This window comes from Hermetia illucens, chromosome 4 (genome assembly GCF_905115235.1).
Source record: "Hermetia illucens chromosome 4, iHerIll2.2.curated.20191125, whole genome shotgun sequence".
Lineage (NCBI taxonomy): Eukaryota > Metazoa > Arthropoda > Insecta > Diptera > Stratiomyidae > Hermetia > Hermetia illucens.
In genome coordinates this window covers 133,729,843-133,747,361 of record NC_051852.1, presented here as the reverse complement: position 1 = coordinate 133,747,361, position 17,519 = coordinate 133,729,843, and the positions used below count along the sequence as shown (strand labels likewise).

The window sequence follows — 17,519 nt, the reverse complement described above, 5'->3', positions numbered from 1 at the left end:
TGGTGGTCCTGCGGGGCTGGGGCTGGAGAGACCGGTGGTGGTTTTTAATTGGGGCGAATCCCACACGCTCCGCTTTAGCACCGCAGTTTGTGCGGCGGGGCTGGAGTCTTTCTAAGATTTTTCACCTACAAGTACTAAAAAAAAATTTATTGTCAGATGTAAGTGATGATTGAAGATAGTTTTACATTCAAGTTATAGGTCAGATTTTTCAGACATAGATGCCCATCTGAAGCAATAAATAAAGACATGTATAACTAGTGGTGCATGTTTGAATAGTTGGAGCTATCTTTAAAGAATGAGTTACAGAATTATTTGTTTGTAAATTTGCTTTAGGCCAGGAGTGTTGTATCTATAAATCTATCTAATCCTCGCGAGATTTCTTGTTCTCAACTTTTTCTAGCACAAAGTGTACCAGTTAGCATGACATCAGCCTTTTAAACGACATGGTCAGACATTAAATCATTGATGGGATGTAATCGATTAGTCAAGAAAACAGTGCGTTTAAAATGAAGCGTGAAGCGTTCACTATACAACACGTTTATCTTCCTCCTCCACTAAAGATACAACTTACATATGACGACACAAAGCTTCGATAGTAAACATCGGGACCAATTTGCATTCATCTAAGCTTCCATATCGTTTACTAATAGTAGCGTTTGCATAAAACCTTCGAAAATGTTTTGTTGGATACTCGGGTTGGTGTTGTGATCTCGTGTTCGCCGCTGGTGCTATTATGTTTCCATCTAAAATCTGATAGTCATAGTAGCGAGCGGCTGGGGTTTCGAGGCAGATCTTAGCTCTAACCACTATATACTCTGGAAGAAGTCCAAACTGGCAATAGCCTAAGAAAATCGGTTGCTGAATCATCAGCGTCATCATCAAAACCAGAGCAAAACAATTATTGGCTGGAGGCCGTCGAATCAACGGTGGCTGGGAAACAGAAACGAGTCAAATTCAAGACTTTTACTTTAGTCTGTAATTATTTGAAAAGTTTTTAAAAAGTGCAATAAATCATCGATATACCACTGTGCTAACAATTTACCGCATTTTTCGGGAAGGTGTTTAATGGAGAACGGTCTATGAATTTGGTGGAACTTTGAATGCCGCGAATAGCTCAATGGCATAGTGTTCAATTGAACAGTGTCTTGGCGTGTTTGGGTTAGATACATTGTGGAACACTGACTGATAATAAGCAAGAGCGGTAGAGTGGAGTTTATCCCTTAATCTGCATTATCAAGGGTGTGAACAGGTGATAACGCAAGTGTTCTTGTGGTTTTTTTCAACGTTGCTGGCGTCGCAATTGATTCTCGTATTTCGTTAGTGAAAGGGAAACCATTGGATAGAATACCAGAAACGTACAAAAACTAGGTGTGTGGCTGCGTTTCATTGGGAAATCGGATTAACACGTTCTTGGATACGCAGGTAAGCACTTTATATCTCATTATGGGGTAAATTAATCTTTTTAGGATATCAAAATTCAACTACGTCTTATAGTGGTTGTTAGGTTTTTTTAATAGGCTTCCTTGAGAACTGGATAAGTGGAGTTATTTGAGAGTTATCAATTATTTTTGGCTACTGTGATAAAGTGGACAAGGATCAAGAAAGATCATTTGACTCTTGTAACCGACCATATAAAAGGCTGGTGTGTTCAACTTTTAATGAAGTATTCAATAACGCTCCCATTGTCATATGAATTTAAATTGGTCATAAAAGTGGATGTATAACCGCGGGCATGAATTATACCTTTCCTCTTTTTGAAAAAGCCTTTGAAATATTGAGGAAGTATCAATAATTTTAACATTTGTTATTTAGACCTTGGATACTGAGCAGCTCTTCTGACCTTACTAGAATTGGCAAAGTTGTGTTTTTGTGCTAGGACTTTTCGATAGCTGAATATTAACGAGTTATTGGAGTCAGAGGCGGACCTTAAAACAAAGAAACTGCTTTGTCTAATTTCGATATTATTGAGTTTCTCTTTACTGAAACCTTCAGAAGTTCTTCACTTCCACCCCTAATCGACCTTTTGATATCAAATTTTTTAGAAGTATGTACTTTCTCTTTTGGTGACTGGGAAGTTTAGAAATGATATATTTCAACAATAAAAGGCCAGAGGTGATAATTCTGGAAATAAGCTCGATGGTGAAAGAATGCTTTGAGTATATGTTTACCCGCGACATTTATAAACTTTGCACATATTTTCTGATAACATCATGGGAGGCGATAATATTGTGTTATTTATAAATTTTTCTATTGTTTGCATTTCACAACAGTAGATTGATTAGCTGTTGTAAGTGAATAGCGGAAGAATAAAAAAATTCTAAACATACGTACTTCCTTCCAATTGAGTAAACGGAATTTAGTGGAAACTTTTTATAATATAGGACCTGACGCAAAGCTAATTGATTAATAAATCTGTTGAGAAGGCGTGGAACAATTTTAGCTGTAATACGTCTCATTTGAAAATCCTCAATCGAAATCCGCTGGCATGAGCTCCAACTGATGCCTGAATTCCCTCGATCCTAAAACCATGATCTTGGTTGATTTTTTGTCTGTTTTTTTCCCAACGTTTTCATTAATTTGAGATGATGCGGGGAAAATAGTAAATTTCTTTCTGAATAGTACTTATATCAATTTTACAGTATAATAGCCATTGAACCCGACGCGGCTTCACGTGTACAATCCTACGATACAAATCCTTCTGAAAACTTAGCATGCCATTCACTAACCAATTGGTCTGGTCTGTTACAAGTGGATGGCGGACTCCCTTAATCCTATAACAAAAATTAATTCTGCTTCGTCACCATATTCTTGAACTAGTTGGTCTTTCGTCTTCAATATGACTCATATCCATGTCATAATTGTAACCTGTGCTCTTGGCAGGGCGGATATAAGGGAGCGTCTCATTAGTTGTCTCAGCCCTGGATTATATAGCAGGTCGTCTGTTCCATAAAAATGGCCCAAAAAAGTTGGAGAAAATTACTCTTCAGATGGTCCAGTTCGTCTGTGGATGGCGAAATCACGACTCACTTAAAACGAAAAATTACTCATGTAAATATTTCTATTTTTATACGTTTGTAATCAATCATGTATCCTAAACCCCTGTGGTTCGTTCATGGCCTCCTATTGGTCCTAAACCCCTTGCGATCTCCTAAGACAACCCGTCCTTTTCCTATATCTTTCTGCTTCTCTTCTCCCATATCTTTGATCCCAGATTTTTAAATAATAAATCGAAGGACAGTTGACAAATCAATAAGAATACCTAGAGTGAAGCGAAAAAAACATATGTGTAGCCTATTCCAAAGAGCAGCTCTACGACAAATTTCACACTCCTGACGAGCGAAATTTGTGTCGACTAATCGAAAGTCGAAATCAACAACCCCCAATGCTTGCCGACCATCACGTTAGCAGAGTTTGAACGGTGACATGTATATTAAAACCGTCCTTTCGTTACTCGTTTTGTGTAAAACCAAACCTTATTAAATTTGGTTTACTGTCTGTCTGTCTGCCTGTCACACGCATTTTTCTCTTGGTGGAAAGGTGGGAACTACCTCACTCAAGCAAAAGTTACACAATTCTACATCGAATTTAACGGGGGATCCCCATACATGCATAAGGAGGGTGTACATTTTTTTCACCAAATATAGTGGGATGTGGCGTATCAAATGAAAGGTCTCGATTAGTACTTTTTGAAGCCGGGTCTCAATTTTGGCATTTGTTCAAAAGGTGGGGATCATCTACTTAATGGACCCATTCTTAGAAACTACCTAGCCGAAAAATCTGAAATAAACAATCAATTGCAAAGGAGAACTTTAAAACATATCATACAAGCTGGGCAAAAATATTTAGTATTGTCGAGACTGTAATTTTCAGAGGCTTATTCCACACCCCAATCGGTTGTTGGCTCTTATTCTCAGCGACCTTCTCCACAGCATTTGAAACTGCCTCATCTGCTACTACAGCAAATTCGCCGGAGTTTATCTATGCTGCAGGTAGAGGTAAGCTAATAGAGTTCGCATCTGCCGTAAAAAGAGTGGTAATTCAATGTGTTCTGCAAGAACTTAAAACCATTGTCTGTTTCACAACTGAGAGAATCTTGAGTCCGCAATCAGTTGATGGCGGACCAGACCAATTAAAGGGACATTTTCTCCCACTTTTTTGGACGGCAGACTCATATTTTTGAGTTAAGTACTCGAGTGTTTTAAAAAAGGACGACTGACGGTTTTGTCCAGGGCAAAGGCTGGCCTACCTTTCTCTTGGAGTTTAGAACAAATAGCCGGTGGAAAGTATTTGGTGGTGCAACATTCCCCATCCCCCCCCCCCCTTTTCTCCCCCCGAAAGTGTTGACTTCATTAGATTTCGCAAATCGTTTAATCCAATAACATCCGTCTTTTCCCGTTGGTTTCCAGCTTGTGTCGATGTATAGCTACTGCAGGAGCAACATCTATTCATCTAGCTGGGAATGGCGTAACAGCTGTAAATGTGCATACCTTTTACCTTGGCGAGAGTGAATCCTTCTTTTGGGGATCTGTTTTGTATCTTCTCTAATAACTGCTTTTTAAGGTTTTGTGTAAACACAAAACATACATGCAAAAGTCATGTGGGGTATCAAATTAAAGGTCTCGGTTAGTGCTTTTCGAAGCCGGTCTTAGTATTGACATTTGATGGAAAGGTGGGGAGTGCGGGGGGTTGAAAGTGATCGTTTCTTTAAGGGGGCCATTCTCAGAAACTACCAAACCGAAAAATCTGAAAAAAATCAGGAGGCTGCCACTATATGCTGCCTGGGCCATACCGATATCTGTTCAAATAAAGTTAATAATAGTATATTACTATAATATTTTGTAATTGGCTGGAAACCCCCCTTAAATTCATCCTAGCACTACGAAATTTTGCGGTGAAATAGGCTATAATATAGAGCGTGATCTTTGGTGGAAATCGCACTGTTACTAACTAATATGCATATATTACGTGCTACGTACTAAGAAATACACAAAACCTTTCGTACTTGAAGCGTTCCGGTTTCTCGACTTGTTTTACTATCCCTATAACACTATGCAGATTTTTCCAATGTTCGCGAAAGATGGTTATATCGATATTGTTGTCAAACAGGTTCTGGGAAAACAGATGGATTGCTCGACATTGATTCAGATTTAATTGCATGAACTTCATAAACGTCTAACTATGGAATCCTTTCTATTCTATCTATCGAGGAGATCCAATTAATTTCAGAGAATTGCAGAGGCAATCTTGCTCATAATACATAGTTGTTACTTTCATCTCATTAATTGTCAGCATTATTTTGGCTAGAAGTTAAAATAGTATGCAAAGCTGTTCCTAGGGTACTCCGTGTGATATTTCAGCTAATATCACGAAATATTTAAACTCGTCGTCATTGGATTTGCCGGTAAATACCCACGATAAGGCGTGAATGTCCAGAGGTACCAAATGCTCGGGTAGGTATCACCTCTGTAAATGCTCCAGGCCAAAAGCTCGTCGTGGTGGAGCAATATGAGAGGAAACTCCTTAGCAGTGGGAGAATCAAAATCGGATGGGTAGTATGCAGGGTGCGAATGCGGATATTACCCACCAAGTGCTACAGGTGTCTGGACTATGGACACACGTCAGTACCTTGCAAGGGACCGGACAGGAGGACAGCGTGCCGGAGATGTAGCCAAGTGGGTCATCAAGCGAAGACCTGCAATGAAAGCGAGAGTTGCGTTCTCTGCAGGGATCGTGGCGCATCTGGTGAGGGCGACGGTGTCCGATCTTCAGGACGGAATTGGAAAGGGCTGCGAATGGCAGGACCCGCATTTTACGAATTAATATGCAGCGGAGTGCAACCGCTCACCAGTTGCTAACACAGTTCGCTGCGGAAGTAAATGCTGATCTAGTGGTCATTAGCGAGCAAGACCGAAACAAGGACCTCATGGCATCTACACTTACAGGGTACCGCTGCCATCTGGGTTCAAGACGACGTTCGAGTTCGCGGAAGTAAATGCTGATCTAGTGGTCATTAGCGAGCAAGACCGAAACAAGGACCTCATGGCATCTACACTTACAGGGTACCGCTGCCATCTGGGTTCAAGACGACGTTCGAGTTCGCGGAAGTAAATGCTGATCTAGTGGTCATTAGCGAGCAAGACCGAAACAAGGACCTCATGGCATCTACACTTACAGGGTACCGCTGCCATCTGGGTTCAAGACGACGTTCGAGTTCGCCAAGGGAATGGGTTTGTCTGGATCCGGTGTTTAGGGATAACGTTTTTTAACGTTTACCTGACGCCGAACGAGACAATGCCGGATTTTCGGCGGCGGCTTGATGCTCTGGAGGATGCCGTTTCGAGCGTGGAGGGGCGAATCTTGGTAGGCGGTGATTTTAATGCCAGGGCTATTGAATGGGGCATTCCTCAGTCAGACTCCAGAGGGAAACGGATTCTGGAAATGGCGTAATTTTGAACACCGGATCCACGCTAACGTTTTGGCGCCCAGGCTGTGAACGAAGCATTCCTAACATCAATTTTGCATTGTAATCTCTGGCATCATCGGTGGACGGGTGGTGAGTCCTAGAAGATTTCTCGGTAAGTGATCACTAGTACATCGCGTTCGAAGTGGTTGACGCTACTTGCCGGCGAGCATCAACGCGACGCTCCCCCTTGCCTGTGGAATGACGCGAGGGTGAACATTGGGAAGTTCGTCGAAGCTCTTGGAGAAGGCAGGGCCGCGCTGGCGGGCGCGCCGGGGGTGGTAATGTCGCAGCTGACACCGCCGTAAATTCAGGGATGAACCTGATAACGGCGGTGTGTGAGGCTTCCATGCCCCGGAGGGGTCCCAGGCGCGACAAGTCTTTTTTGTACTGGTGGACAGCAGTGGACGATCAGCAAAAAGGAGACTTTGCAGCGCTATAAATAAAAGCAAAGCTCGCGGCTGGCAGAACCTTGTCAGCGAGGTGAATGAGGATCCGTGGCGACTGGGCTATAAGCTTGTCATCCAGAAAATCGGGGCTCTGTGGAGGCCCTGCATACTAAGTACCGACCAGATGGACCGCATTCTGCGGGCATTTTTTTCCAGACACCTTGTACGGGTTGATGTAAATAGCGCGGACTGCGCGGCTCATCTACAAATTAGACCAGTGGTTGAATCGAACGCACGATGAGATTGATTACTTCCTTATCCAACTTCTAAACGGGCATGGAGGTTTTCAGTGTTACCTGCACAGGATTGGGAAGGCACAATCTCCTGATTGTGTGTTCTGCAATGCAGTGGCGAACGACGCTGAACACACCTTTTTCTCTTGCGAGAGGTGGAACGGCTTTCGTCAGCAGCTTTATACAGACACTGGGGAGCTCTCTCCAGACAACATTGTCGGAGAGATGCTGAAGAGCGCTGGCAGCTGGAATCGTGTTGCGCATTATGTTTGGGCTCTTCTTATTGCGAAGAAGATTGAACTCGACCGGCGGAGAGATCGGACGGTAAGGGGTTCCCTGAATCGACAACTCCCTTCCTCTCCTCCCCTTCCGTTGGTGAAAGGAATTAGTTCATTCTTGATTATTTTTCAACCTTCTAGTTTTGAACTCTGTTTCGTTAGTTGTTTCCTGATGTCGGATTTATTCAGTACTACTGGACTATTATGGGTACATGATTTCGTTTTGGTTATTGTACTTATTTCTATAAATGTAATTAAGTTAGAGTTAATTTAAGATAGTGTGCTTTATGAATGAACGGGAATCGGGGATCGAATTTTCACTAACGAGCAAAACCGAAGCACCTCTTAGGATCAGGATAGTTTCGCTAATGTAGGAACCTGATTAAAATCTGATTTCCCACAAGTTTCCACAATTCAAAACGTATTGCATATCCGTAATTTATCTAAACGTTTCTTTATTAAGCAGGTTTGCTTCAATGAGAACACAGTTATTGAAAACACGGGTTTATTATTTGTCTAATCATACTATAATAGATTTCTCGGATTTTACGAAAAAAAATGAAACTAGTCTTGACACCATGTATTTTGGGGTTAATGTATCTTATTTTAGAAATACCACATATTGGGAAAATTCACCAAGTATAAGTGGCTCACTGCAGTTTCTTGTACAATATTACGTGTATGAAAACATTGTTTGATTGGTTTTCGAAAGTGTGGTTTGATTTTAGTATTTAATATCTGATTTCCGATTGTGTCAACCGGCATCAAAGATAGTCAACAAAATATAGCAATCAGAATCATGCGTCCGCGATACATCGGAAACAAAAAAGAAATACCCATATAGCACCTGTACTAAAGATGGGAGTGTAAATATGCGATTTTTTTCTATCGATATAGATACTATCGATTAGTTGCTTGTTCCATTTTGGGGTGTCGATATTATATGGCAAAACAGCATATTAGCGAAAGAGATTTTATTTTAATGTGCCTACCATTCTTGAGTAAATAAAGGAAAAATCGAAATCGATACTGTTCGGTGTAGTTTGCTTTTGGAAGAAAGAAGCAGCTTTAGATATCGTTTAGTCAGAGTGCACGGTCGTTGTCGGGAGCATCTAGTAAATTCTTGGCTATTAGCAATTGTGATAGATTTTCGTACTCAAACTGATATCTGTTGGTGATTATTTGAGTGATATATAGATACATAATTACCTAAGATAAGGTATGTAGGTTGGATTTAAATCTGTATCTTTTTGTGAAATATTTTTAAATGTTACTGGTTTTGGAAATATTTCAATATTATATGGAATTTTCACATATCAACTATAAAAAGTTCTGGAAACGTGTCATCATTGTTAGTCACACTTACATAGCTTTTTGGACTTTTGGGCAATAAAAAAAAATTCAATTTACCAGTAAATTTTTGGGGAATTTTATATTACTGTGATTCAGATAGTATCAGTTCGATTGCGGTTTCTGTGCCAAAAAGTAAAAGTTGATAAATGATTCTCATCTTGAGAGTAAAATTGAAGTGAATTTTTGAGTTTTCCTGGTTATCTTTCGGTCTGCTCCGTTCCGGTGAATAATGAACTTTCTTCAAAAAAAATGCCCGGTATATAAAGGGGTGAAGGCGAAAATCCTGCTGGGGGAAAATTAGTACGATTTTTTTTTTTGTTGATACCATTTTCTATTGAACATTGGTAGAGTTTGGTTTAAGATACTTTCATTCAATGCTGAAAACTAGTTCTTATATTTAAATTTCAATTCTCCTTCAATCTGTTCCAATTTTGGCTTAGGGACGAACATGAATTAAATATTACATAACAGCTAAAGATGCTTATGGTTAAAGATTAGTTACTTCAGCCGTAAATAATTCAAAGCAATCTCGAAGAAAATAAATGTAAACTAAGCTTCTCGTAAACAATGGCTACCTCGCCTGATTTCAAATATGTATATATATCTGTATATATTATTTCATATACACATATATGTATCTTTAAGCTTTAGTGTAGTTCCACATATAAGCACTTGGACTTTCACTCTTTCTTTCCACACGATTCTGTTTGTCTAGATAATCCTTCATTACAAGTTCAGTCACATTTGACGAGCACCATCGAGAAAATGTGACTATGTGGAAAGAAAGCCTTAATGGGGTTCAATACTTTTCGCGTTCTTATGTAAAATCATATGTCGACCTGGTATTAGTATTGCATTCCGTGATAATGGGTCACACGTTTAGTGTCGCCCTTACCTTGCTTACTGGGAAAAGTCACGCGTGCAGTGGTGGTTTCACCCTATAAAGGGCTTACGGTTAGTGGAGTGGATAATATTTTTGAATTGTTTTAGAATTTGATTGTGCCTTAATGATTTGACTTAGTGAATTGAGTTTTGTGGAGATTTAAAATTTAATGGTGTAAAGTAAATATATGTATGTTGTGGGGAAATATTGATTACATGATAATTTTCAAAATTCAACCCTAGGAACAAGAAGTTACCCACCATCCTGTAAATGGCAACCATTTAGCCTGGACCCTTTCGTAGTTAAAGTATTTTCCAAACGCCGCAAAATAGTGTAATACCGTATCTGTTCACTCATTATTTTGGATCGAAATCCTGTAGTCAATATACTGTCTGAAGCTGGTTCTAAGATGAGGAGAGTCCGTCTTGTTGTTGAGACTAGGATCACTGTCCTACTGGAATGCAACAGTAAAATGCGGGAAAAAGGGGAAGGGTGTTTTCCAGAGTCCTATGATCTTTCAACGCCTTATTTCAGGATGTCCAGTATTAAACGCTAGAATTTTCATTAAAACTGGAGATACTCTATTGTGGGGCCTCTGGATATCATAATTGAAGAGCTTACGCATACTCTAAAAAGCAATCCTCCAAAATAAAAATGTATTACTGAAGAAGGGAGAGCTATTTACTCCCCAAATACAATCCTTGACTTTATACAATTGCCAGAGATTGTAGCTGTTAAGTTTATCCTTATTCGAAACAGGGAAATGTTTAGATAGCATAATTCAGGATTTGTAGGTGGCTAGCTCACCATCACAACGGTGGGGTTCCTTTTGTAACAGTGTACGCTGTACTTCTTTCACTTCATTGGAGCTGCAACGCGTCGCAGTTACCGCTGTTGGCAGCTGTCAACTATTCAAATTCATCGATTGGCCTTCATGTTTGGCTTGGCATTTAGCAAAATATCCTCGCAGATAAGAAGATCTCAACTGTCTATCGCTTCTCGTTTCATTCTGCTTGCAATGTCGAGAAAGATGGCTTGATATTCACTGTGAGTGCAGTGGTGGCTCATCCACCAACTAGGTTCTTAGTTATGACAGGCCGACAATGAAGTTTAGCCCTCCACTGCACAACTACGGAAAGTAGCACAAATCTTGACAAAGGTTTTGATTCAGATTTACTCCCTGGAGTTTGTCACTCGGTTTCCTAACGTGAAAGGCCTATGGTATAGCGTATAACACTTATCTATCTATTTTCTGTCCGTCCTAATATTGAGTTATTGTAGCACTAATAGCAGTAGCTACAAATACAGATGCCGCTGATTTTTGCTTTTATGAAACCGACTTTTGAAAATGCAATTGTTTCTTGTATGGTTTATTTTCCACATGCCCACATTGACTTTCGATCGGTTTTTGTTCTTGAGATGCCTAGCAAAGATTGAGATTGATTTATATCTATATCAACCCATATGTAGGACACCCGCAAAAACTGCAAAGTGCCGGCCGTTTAAATTCTCTTTCCCCTTAGGCAACATGTATCACAGATGCCTTGTGGAATCCATGATAAGATGGCCTTTTTCTTCGCACTTTCTCTCCCCCCCTAGGCAACATGCATCACAGATGCCTTGTGGAATTCATAATAAAATGGTTTTATTCTACGCACTTTCTGCAACTCTTCGACTTATCATGTTCTGCGACTCTTGTGCATGCTGCTGCGGAATGGCATCTGTGATATCACCTAAAGTGTAATATCAGATTACCATAACAAAGCGCCATCTAAACATCACAAAACACCACCAACTATCACTGAGTGATATTGTAATGCATTTGGTACATCACATCGTGACTGTTCGTGGGATCCATGATTTCCTGCCCTTTGGATATTGAAATATTTTCGATTTCGATTATTGTAAGTTTGGATTAAAATATTTAACTAAAATATATGGAAATAGTTCGCTTTTTTTCCTTTCTGTTTCAAGAAGGTTTCTGAGTACAATATGTGATATTGATGATATAACATTACATGTACGGCTAGGGTAATAGAAGGCGATGTTTGCCATATAATAATCATACGATCACATTATTCAAAAGTGATATGATATCACATCATCCAAAGTTATGTTTCGTGTATCTCTAATACCTATTTCCTGTCCTAGTCTACACATGATACACACTTACTTTGCCGGCTTGGATCAATCAAGCCGCGGTATAACTCCCCCCGGCATGGATGGATGGAATGGCCTTTTTACCTCGATATGCCGTCTTTAGCCTTTAATATCACCCTGTTCTAAGTTGTTTAATGCAATATAGATATCTTCCAGTGAAGTTAATTCGTCCGGTGAAGTCAGTTTTCGCAATACCACTTCACTGTACCTATTTATTTCAAGCCTTTGATTCTCTTTCTCTGGTTGCCTAATGCAGCTCAAGCTGTCACCTAAGCTCACCAAGGTGCCTATTACTATATCTCAATAATATCTCTATTCCATGCTCCCGCGGAAAGTCAGGGATTGGGGGAATTACTACCTTTGCTTTTCTCTCTCGTTAGGTCAGTTTCTGCAAGGAGGCACTTTGGACTTGACCACTGTGATATTAACCCTCTAAACCACTTGTATTCTTTTGAGTGAAAACGTTGACTGCCTGTGTGTAGTAGTAATTATAATACCATCATTTTATAAACGGGCCTGAGTTCTCTCCCCATTATGCTATCCGAAGCACACAAATGTTGGGCTAAATGGCTTCATCTGCTTTGTGGAGTAAGCTTCGTTCTCTGAAAGATGAAATTTGGAATAGAGAAGTGCGTGTCCGTGTTAAAAGTTATTTAAAAATGTTACGGCCCTAATTTTTGCACCACGGTTCTAAGGTACAATTATCTAGCGGCAAAAATGTTTACAGAATAGCCTACTACTACCTTTCGGGGCAAATAAAAACTATTCCAAGGGTTCTAATGTGGGGAGTGTTTCTGAAATAGAGGGAAGGTCAAAGTAGGCAGGTTGATCAAAGGTTTTCTTAAGACTCGAACACATGCGAAGGGGCTTCCGCTATATGCCTACGGTTTTCAAGCAATCCTGCTCAGTTAGTAGCACGAGAAGCTGCCAGGCCCGTCGAAAGACCAGAGGAAGCGTGTTAGGCTCCAGATCTGGAGGTTTCTCAGGGGCCTGGGAGTAAAGATTTCTATAAAATTAGGCTGATTTTAGGCGGGGACTGCAAGAATTTCTCCTTCGGCCCGGAGTTGTCAGAGATTACGGCAACTCTCAATAAACGCAAAGAGAAGTCAGTGCCTTTTAATCAATATTAAGAACTTAGTTTGCATGATCTAATTTTCAATATAAATAAGACCCCGTAAAGGTTCAAAAATAAGTGTTAACAGAACTTCCGTTCAGAGCGTTTGAATAAAGTTGTTGTCCAAAAACCGTTTCCTTTCACTTTACTAATAATTTGAATAAATGGCAAATATGCATATTTCGACGACTACTTATTCTTCAGTGCTTAGGTCTTAATCCAAAACTTTTTGTTTTCTTTTATAAAAATAAGTGGTTTATTCAGAAGCTTGATACGCTACGATCATCTCGTTTAATGGTAGTGATAATGGGAGAGGAGATAACTCGAAAATGTCTACTGCCCAATCTCTCTGAGTTAAACAGAAATAAATAGAAAATTGCCATCTCTTTAATGTCATATCCATTAAAGACAAGAAGCCCCATCTCATTCCCCAGCGTGCTGCGGAAGCTGGATTAAACCCACCGAATCTGTTGCTAGCGATGCCCAGTCCGCATGACAATGGACGCCTCTCTCTCAAGGCTAGAAGGTGGTAAGGTGTGTCATCTCAAGGGGCTTAAAAAGTTGAGCAGATTCTTGGTAGCTTGAAATGCCACGTAGACTCTAGTGTTGGATCAATTTCCTGGTACTGTTCAGGGTCCGGAAAAAAATCAGGGCGGGCGGAAGGGAAACCACTTCCTTTTACCCTCTCTCGTCAGTCCTGAATATCAGCGAACGAAGTACCTTACTTTTTGGAAACTATTATTATTGTTAGACGAATCTCGTTCTCATTCTTTTTCCGCCTTTTGTTGTTGACTTTTATACGTTGTTGAGCTTGTGAGTTTTCGATTCTTTGGTTATTTTTGCAGGTGTTGACGCTACAATCAAGTAGTTCCTAATTTCGCAGTTGTTTTCACTGAAGGGATCACTGATACTTTTTCTTGAGGAGGTGTTACCTGCTATTGGCTTGGCTTGGCTATTTTTCCTCCCCAATGCCCTAATATAGGATAGATCCGAGATCTGACGTTTTGGCCGATATTTTGCTTTCCCTTAACGAATCCACACAGCTGAGCGTCTTCTAACCCGAACGTAAGGAGCCTGTTGAAAGATTTGGCAACCTCACATGGGACTTGTAGCCTGTGTATGATCGTTTTTTCTGCGAACCATGTGTCAATTTGGTATAGTACAATCGTCTTAATGTATTCGTTTTGGACACAGACTTCCATATTTTGTTCTTAGTTTTGTAGACCTGTAGGCAGCTTCGATTCGTCAGAGCATCGCATCTGACGAAGCTTGTTTTAATCTGGTCCTTACGTGTCGTTTTTATCGTCAATATACTCCTCAGGTTGTAATATTTTTTTCGAAGTAGAAGTAGGCCACTGTGGATACTCAAAATATTTATGTATATCCATGTATATATGTATATAATGTATGTACTGCTTTTTGTAATATGAGGCTATTCTAATTAAATGGAGTGAAACAGTTCTATGCTGAAATTGTCAAACGTTGACTATTCTATTCGAGCCCGTTTCGTACTAATTTGCAGTCAATTTTAAGAATTTTCCAAGTTCATTAGAACTTTCCTTTTCAAAGGTTTTGTGTAAAACAAACCCTTATTAAAATCGCTTTTACTGTTTGTCTGTCTGTCACAGCTTTTATCTCAGACACGGTTACTATTATTGACACGAAATTTGGTAGGAATCCCACTGCATGCAGTAAGTAAAATAGTTCCACGTTGGGTTTGCAAGCAAAAGGAGGGTGCAATTTTTTTTTCACCGAGTATAGCCATGCGGGGTATCAAATGGAAGGTCCTGGGTTAGTACTTTCTGAAAACGATATTAGTGTTGGCACTCGGCGCAAAGAGCTCGAGTGCGGGGGTCCGAAAAGGATCAGTTATTGCAAGGACCCGTTCTCAGAAACTACCCAAGAAATATGCACATGGTGTCAAGGCCTCAAAATATCGTCCATACCCCTCCTCCCCCCATACTCCGATACCTGTTTGGATAAAGTTAACAATAGTATATTAATTACTCTATTTATTATAAACAAAATACTTATTCTAAAAATTGACTGGGCCCCCTTAAATTTGTCCTAGAACTATCAACTGCAGTTCTATAGGCTATACAATAGAACATGATATTACTAAATTTGGCATAAATCACAATATTACTAACTGAGTTTCTTGCTCCTAAGACTTTGAATGTCAGTATCATACTAAAGTGAATGGTTTGACAAATAAGACATAAACAATACGAGCTAGGTACAAATGGGACAAATACCCACTTAAATATGCTTATATAAGAAATACACAAAACCTTTCATACCTGCCATACCAGAGTTTCGCTTCCGTTTCCCTGACTTATTCTGTGTTCCTTTGACTTATTTTCAAAGATTCATTTCTGATAAATGGTATCTGTCTTCTCTAATTTCATAGGCTTATAGCATCAGTTCGGTAGGTCACCAGAGTAGGCCAAAAAACAATGCAAAATATTTTTCTTCTGCTCATGAATATTTTCGATTTTCCTTTGAAAAGAAATGCAAACCCTAAGTTTTTATAAATCTATCTTTATTGACCCGTAGAAATTGGTTTAACATTTTTTTGAAATAAAATATTTTCGCTGATTGAGCAATTCTTTTGGGTGAAGGTCGGGTTCGGAATGATCGCATAATCAATCTTATGTGTAGAATATGCATATTTTGTTTCCAAAACCAAATATATGCATGTGATATTTATTTATATGTATCCAAATTTCGCATGCTGGAATTCGCATTACACAGATGTCTAGTCAGCTATTATGCATTCAACTTTTACATCATATATTATATTTTTTCTTCATTCTTTCCAAGTATTTAAATATTGCGACATACATGCATATTGGAATAATTTCCAATACATCACAGTGTGAATACCAAGTGACTTGAATTTGCACGGAAATCGGCAATCGAGTCAGCTTGTCAGTTTTATTGATTGATATACCGCGATTAATGTAAATACGAAGGTGTAAATGATAGTGACGTACATGGCGAGTTAATAAACGTTTATACAACCTGTTATCAAAATTGTGTTTGATTAATCGTGCGTAAATTTTTCAACTTATCCTATCAATGCACTTGGATAGTAAATTAAATAAAATTTCGTTTGGAAAATTGTATCATCTCGTTCACTCGATTGAGCAACTAATTTTAATAGTGTTGTACCTTTATACCACATGATAAGTGAATAAAATAAGCGGAATGTTGAAGAGTTACTGTATTTTGCTGGAAAAAAGTCGAATACATTTGTATATGCATTCAAGCGTGCGCACACCTATAAATGGGGGAGATTTTTTTATTGAAAGAAATGAAGATTGTAGAAATAGATCCATACATTTTTGTTTGTAATATGAGGGATCCTATCCCATATTCACTTGATGTTGGACTGCACCAAATGGAGAGCAACTTACTCCCACGTTCTTTGGACCTCTCGGTTGGGGCATAGCACCCAAGCATACAAAAAGAAAAAAGACTAGCGGTTTCGCTCGGGAGCAGCTTGACCGAAAGTGTCAACAGGTGGAAAACGCTCTTTATATAATGGCAAAAACATGACAAGAGTGCGAACTATATCTAAATTTAAACCGTCATTAGTTTCAACCTAAGGTAGGCTAAAGCTAGATTTTTGTTTGCGATCTGAGAGATCCTAAGTTCCCATCTACTCGATGTTGGACAAGACCAAAAGATCCACACATTATTAACGAATTTTCATATCTTTTATCTAAACTAAATTTGAGCCCATAATTGAATAAAGCTTCTACATACATTATCCCAAGACGATGAGCGACTAAATTTCAAAACCACTATTCTGGAGGCTTGATGCAATGAGGGAGGGAAGATGATAAATCCTCGCTGAGGCCGGAGTTTTCTCGGGGCCCGGAGTAGACACCTTGGATCCGAATTTTCTCTCTACTCATCATTATCAACGGCGCAACAACCGGTATCCGGTGTAGGCCTGCCTTAATAAGGAACTCTAGACACCCCGGTTTTGCGCCGAGGTCCACCAATTCGATATACCTAAAAGCTGCCTGGCGTCTTGGCCTACGCCATCGCTTCATTTCAGGCAGGGTCAGCCTCGTCTTCTTTTTCTACCACAGATATTGCCTTTAAAGACTTCCCGGGCTGGATCATCCTTATCTATAACGATTAAGTCATCCGTCCACCGTAACCTATTGAGCCGGATTTTATTCACAACCTGACGGTCATGGTATCGCTCATTGATTTCATCGTTATGTAGGCTACGAAATCGGAGGATTCTTCTCTCGAACGCGGCCAAGAGTTCGCGATTTTTCTTCCTAAGAATCCAAGTCTCCGACGAATACATTAGGACTGGCAAGATCATCATCTTGTACAGTAAGAGCTTTGCGCCGATCGTATCGTCGTAGATAGGAGAAATTATTAACGGTCTCAAAGTTGTAGTCTCCTATCTTTATTCTTCCCTTCGTCTGATTGGTGCAGTTTGATGTTGTTGGTTCGTTGGTTTTTGGTGCTGACGTTGTCACGATATACTTTGTCTTGCCTTGATGTGCAGCTCAAGATGTCGCGCCGCCTGCTCGATCTGGATGAAAGAAGACCGCATATCT

The 17,519-nt window shown here is 39.8% G+C and overlaps 1 protein-coding gene across 3 annotated transcripts in view; it reads left to right on the top strand.

The window, feature by feature from the left end:
- Positions 1 to 668: 668 nt before the first annotated feature.
- Positions 669 to 17,519, top strand: part of LOC119655091 — a 39,998-nt gene continuing 23,147 nt past the window's right edge. The window contains exon 1 of one of the 3 annotated variants that reach the window (XM_038060794.1): positions 669 to 1,422. The gene's annotated coding sequence lies outside the window, so the exon portion shown is untranslated. Of the gene's footprint in view, positions 1,423 to 8,477; positions 8,640 to 9,536; positions 9,728 to 17,519 lie in introns of those variants that run through there. The other 2 variants (XM_038060795.1, XM_038060797.1) reach the window with 2 other exon arrangements.